General features: G+C 41.2%; 1 protein-coding gene across 1 annotated transcript in view; it reads left to right on the forward strand.

The window, feature by feature from the left end:
* SSBP2 (single stranded DNA binding protein 2) overlaps positions 1-6,000 on the forward strand; it is a 196,252-nt gene that overhangs the window by 54,096 nt on the left and 136,156 nt on the right. The window lies entirely within an intron of this gene.

The following is a 6,000-nucleotide window of genomic DNA, read 5'->3' on the forward strand; positions in this document are numbered from 1 at the left end:
TTTAAGGTCTATGGGGCCAAGAAGCACAGGATTTGCCAAAAAGAAGCTAATGTACTTTCTTCAAGTGCCGGGCGTTTTGCAACAAGCGACAAAACGCTCAGATGTGAACTTGGCCATAGAAATTAATGGGGGTTTTTTTTTTAAGTGTTGTTTTTTTTTCTGGCAGAAAAAGCGCTACAAAACGCTAGGCGTGTATAAGGCTTAAGTGCATCTTAGTAGCACGTCTCTGAGACAGATTGTTAAAGCTGAAGTGTAGTGTAAGCGTATAACCCTTTCCCCCTCCTCACTTCCCTTCCCCCCGATCAACATGCTTTTAAAAATGTTTTAATCAAATTGTTTTTTGTTTTAAGATGTAATTACTGGGTCTGTGTGCTGCTCTTTGCTCTGCGTTTGGTGGAAGGGGCTGGCAGGCTCCGGTCAATGTCTCAGCATTCTGCCTCGGATCTGTTTCAAAGAATTAGATGAAAGAAAAATCCTGAGGATCCCTTTAGACGTGCCTGCTCCTCTCTGCTGGCCAATGGGTGCTGCAGACTGTGCAGTCTGCTGATTGGTTGACTGGTTGCAGGCACATTTAAATGGACTTCGGGAATGCGTTCCTTCACATGAAGCTTAGGAACAAAATTATTAAGATGGCAGAGAAATCGAAAAGCTGTAAGAGGGGGTATCCAATGACGGTATGGATCAGGGGGTATCCAACGCCGGTATGGATCAGGGGGTATCCAACGCCGGTATGGATCAGGGGGTATCCAAAGACCGTATGGATCAGGGGCTATCCAACGACCGTATGGATCAGGGGGAAAAGTGAATGATGGAGGTCGGTCAAACAGGAAATTAAAGTGGGATTAAGATAGGTGCTGCAACTTCAAAGGGTCATATTATGAAGATGCAACTTTACGGGGAATTGACAGTATTCAGTTTCAGCACCAGAGGGGACTTGTTACAAGTGTAGGAAAAAAATTAATGGAGTTCAGTTTTAAAGGGAAAAAGCCACTCTTACTGCAAAGTATCTGACTTGGGGTGTCCCTGTTTAGGTGGGAACAGCCTCTTCAAGAACATCCTGAAGAACAGATTCATTTAAAATGTAGGTCTCCTAAAGCAGCAAGGACATAGCGCCTTTTTTCCCCTACACATACTCTTACTGCGAAGACTTCCTCAGTAGGGTCCCACCTCAATTCTCTAGGACCTCTAACTAGGTCATGTTCTCCAGACTTTGGCAGCTGGAGGGTTGAGTTTGAAACCGCGAGGAAACACACTATTTAATTTTTGATTTTGTGAAAAGATCTGGAAAACGTGGCCTGTAGTGATGCCCGGAGTCTAGAACAACTTGCACTATTCTGTAGATTGACTCTTGCAAGTTCTGCCATGTATGGAAGAGGTGGCTATTCTAGGCACCTTGTATGACCTATGAAAATGTTTTGAGTGAGCTAATCTTCACTTTACCCAACTCTTCATTTTAACAACGGTATTATTTTTATTTTGTGTTGCCCTAATGGCTTATTTTAACATAATTGTATCTGCTTGGAGCAAGCCTGACCTTATTTTATTGCCCTAAATCCAACATGTGTTAATAAATACAGATCCCCCACAATAGTGGGAGTAGACGGGGAACGTGGTTCTTTAAAGGTTGCACGCTCTGCGTTCAATGTTTATATTGTATTTCTGTTTTAATATCTATCTAGTTAGAGTTGTTTTCATATTGTGGTATTAGAGCAGCTGGGGAAATAAATCCATATAAATAGAGATAAATAATGTGTTTGATGGTGCTCGTGCTACAAATATAGGGATTTCCTCTTATTTACGCCAACCTTGAAATTGCTTAACCAGAAGTCTGACATGTCTGCGTGTTTTATTTGCATGTAGAATGAAGTGTGAAAGTGTATTTGCATATCTTGCACCTGTAGGTTGTAATCAAGTGCAATCTTGTAATCAGAGGTAATATATTCTCTTTATCTTTGGCTCTATAGGCTTTTCATTCTGAATATTTCCAGTATAACAGATAAACTCCTGATACATTTTACAGTTGTTGTGATCTCAAATCAAATGGGTTTTATCTTTTAGACTAAATAATTGCTTTCCTTTATTTTCCATGCCGTGGAAATTAATCTTATTAGGCTGTTTTATGTGCTGTAGGCAGCTGTCTAAGATGAAACCTTCCATTTGTTTGAAGTCTGGGCACAAAATGGCCCTTTTTCCAATTTTTGCTTAGGTACACTTGAAAACTAGTTAAAAACTAGTTTAGTGTTCCAAAAGTAATCCCAACCACTAAAACCCTGAATACTTAGGAGTCTGTTTTATAAAACATTTTAGCCAAGATTCACATATTCACACAAATAAAAAAAAAAAGTGTGAATCTTTGGGTTACATAATTCAGGCATTTTTATTGAAGTCTATGGGACCGAAAACACCCCATTCTGCTTCAAAAGTAGCTCATACTTTTTGGAGCTTCATGTGCAAAGCTACAGGTATCTGAGCGCTCATAGGTGAGCAGTCACAATTTGAAAGCATGGGATTTTGGTTGTTGAGCACTTTGTAGCTTTAAGCTTCAAGCTACAAAATGCATAAGTGTGAACCAGGCCCTAACCTAACTCAAACATATTACTTTCCAAAAGTTTAATCTAACTCCTAAAGTAAGTCCTTAACTTCTAGCACTCCATCAACACTAACAATTAACCCCCTAAACCTATTCCTAAAAGTAAGCACTCGAAATTCCTGATCGTAGCATGCAAACTAATCCCTAGAAATAAAAAAAGCTCCAGTCATCATCCCTTGCTCTTCTGTACCGGTTGATGGTAGTTATGTCCCAGTGCATTGCTTCTCAAAGGCTCAGGCCTGTCTGCAGTATGCCAGTTCCTGGTTTGGGATGTGACTCCAATGAGGTTGTTGGGTCTTACATTGTTTTTGGAGTAGTCTGCTGTGCCAACTTTCCAAAATCTGACATTTGCAGGATACCATCTTAAGCAACATACTGTATTTTTCGCTCCATAAGACGCACTTTCCCCCCCCCCCAAAAGGCGGGCAAAAATGTCTGTGCGTCTTATGGAGCGAATGTGTGAGTGCTGAGGGAATCCCTATCAGCTCCGTTCTTCGTCTGCTCTGTGTGATCACTGAGACCGTGGTGCTGTAATCACAGCGCCACCTGTCTCAGCTGTCGCTAACTACAGCTGTCACAGAACCCTACCCTCCCAGCGTCCTATGGTCAGGTGCGCCTTATGGAGCGCAAAATACGGTATTTGGAAATATCCTGGCAGTAATTGGCACCAGGCTGGGTATTTCAGGGTGATTTTGTGGGGAGGGGGTTGGGGGTCTGGGTACCTAACCTAAAAATGTGTGGTGGCTGCATTGGCTTTAATTTTTCAAGAACATTTTTAGTAAGTATGCAAAATATCTGTTGATCTGGCCAGAAATGCAGTGCCCTTATTACTTCCTGATAGCTGAAAAGAAATGGAGCACACACATCCTTTGTTCACCTCCACTACATGGTGGGTTGATTGGACTAGTACTTTACACAAGATAGGTGGAGGTGAACAAAGGCAGACATGTTTGTCCAGCCTGTGTGACCACCTTGGCTCCCTCCATAAGACCATCTTGGGAAATGAGTATAGGCACCAAGTGACATAGAAGTGTGTTTTGAAGGATCACAACGTGAACATAAAGGGGGAACTGATGCAGCCACTTAACTTAAGAACTGATAAGGTCTAATATATTAGATTTATGTGTTTGGGTTTAGAAGGCATCATGCACACGAATCAAAATACCAAAAATGCCAGAAGCTGGTAGAAAAATCCTGCCCAAAAATATTTATATATCGTAAGGCTTTTAGAGGTGCCTAGAATATTGATGTATTTAAGCTCATACTCGTGCATTTACATGCAAATTATGCCAGTAAGCTCCTCTGAATGAAGGTTTGGGGATTTTTTCTGTAGTGCCCCTGAACGCTGCTCTAAAATTCAGATCTAAATGCTTGGGCACATTGCCTGAAATAGTGTTCAGAGACATAAAATATATTATTTTTAATACCATTGTGATTAATATACGTGTATGAGTGACTGACCTACTGACACATAACGAGTAATAAGTCTTTATTGACGCTGGTGATCTGCCTTTTCATCATGCAGGTAAATAGTTAGAATTCTCAATGTAAAGTTACTCTTAGTATTACAATACACAAGATTGCAGTTCCGTGGTTCTTATTTATCCCTTGTATATAAAACTTGTTACAAGTGAAATTATAGATCTACATAGTGTCATTTAAATAGTGAATTCAAAGTAAAAAACTAGTGAGGTTGTACAACTAGCTAGGATAAATGTTTTTGGCATTCTGCACGGATTAGTCAAGCATCCTTCTGGGGACGCATATTGCTAATGCTGCTATATTTTATGTGTTTTTATTTCCCATTCCCTCTGGCTCTGCTTATTGCTGCTGTATCAGCAGTCTTTCCCCATACATTTTTAATGCTGCTCTATGTAGGGTGGTTTCAGGTCCTCAGATTAGTTGCCGTTTAACAAGCATGTTGTAAGAGATATTTGTGTGTATGAATGGAAGGTGTTTGAAGGACGTTGGTACAGAACTGCCACCCTAACGTGGGTTCTGATGCCATAGTCGGCGATATTCTGTCCGTCATTTGATTTGTATTGTTGGTCACACTAAACCAGTGTTGTGTTGGATGGTGACCATTTGCGTGACAGGACATGGTACATTTTGTAGATTAAAGCAGACACCCCCATAATTGTCTTCCTCCATTAATGTAGCTACTATAGCCAAACAAATACATCCAAGTTCAATATCTTGCCTCATTGATTTTTGTGCTAATGCTTCGCATTCCCTCCTCATCTAAACCTGTGCCGCCATTTTAACTAGTACAACAAAAAACATTTTCCAGCACACTTACCAGCTAGTCTGAAAAAAAAATTACACTAACTACTAGGGTTGAGAAACAGAGGTTTTAGTTGTACAACTTTTGCATAAATGTGGAAGCCGCACTGCCTTGTCAAGGCCCTTCTGTGTATTGTGGTCCTAACTCTAATCTATGTAAGCCTCCATATTGGAGCATATGTAGCAAAGGATGCATTGGGTGCAGGTTCACCAGAAGCTAGCCCATTCCTCCTTTAAGGCACAGGGACATTTAAATTTGTAGACATTGTCCGTGGCCGCTTTCGTCAGCCATGTTTGTGCTTCCCGGCCCCCCGATGTCATTGGCAGATCTCGCACATTCACTGTATGAGATGATCTGCCATGATTTGATGTTTATACATTGCAATGGCTACAGCAGTGTAAGCAGCATGGCACTACCTGATACATTGCTGAAGCCATGGCAATGCATAAACAATAGCAAAGTGCATGTGCAACACCATAACACATCGTCTGTGAAAAGAAATGACTCCCCCCTCCCCGAGATCTCACGTGATCTTGCCATTTTGAAATAAGATCTCCCTGGAAGGCACAGGTGACGTAGCCTTCTCAGGGGCAGCTGGGAGGCCAGGGCTACATCACTAGTGCCTGGGAACATCCAGAAAGTGATTGCAGTTAACAATTTTTTTTTTTTAATGTAATATATTCTTTTATTCTTTTGCATGCAACATTTTTCTTTTACGGTGCTCAGCTGTCAGTGAAGTTGGAGCTGTACATCTTTGGCAGGCTCAGCAGGAGAATGTGGTCATTGCACCATTGGGTTCTCTAATACCTCCCTGCCGACTGCATGTATGCATGCTAATAATGCCTGTGAGTGAAGTGAAGGAAAATGCAAAACTTTGCATAGTTCCCAGAACAGGATTAGAGGGGACATCTTCCAATGGGGACATTTGTTCTGGTGGCAGTTGTCATAAAGGAGAGATTCCCTCTTAATTCCTGTTGTGTGCATGGTAGAGGAAGTGAGGGTAAAACTCCCCAATTAGGGAGTTTTTACTATTCCATACTCTGTCCAACGTGGAATTAAAATGCCTGTTTTTTAGAACAACTCCTCCAGGAAAAAATTCAAAAAACAATCTTGCCCTTGCAGTGGG

Source organism: Nanorana parkeri, unplaced genomic scaffold (assembly GCF_000935625.1).
Source record: "Nanorana parkeri isolate BGI_ZX_2015 unplaced genomic scaffold, ASM93562v1 scaffold272, whole genome shotgun sequence".
Lineage (NCBI taxonomy): Eukaryota > Metazoa > Chordata > Amphibia > Anura > Dicroglossidae > Nanorana > Nanorana parkeri.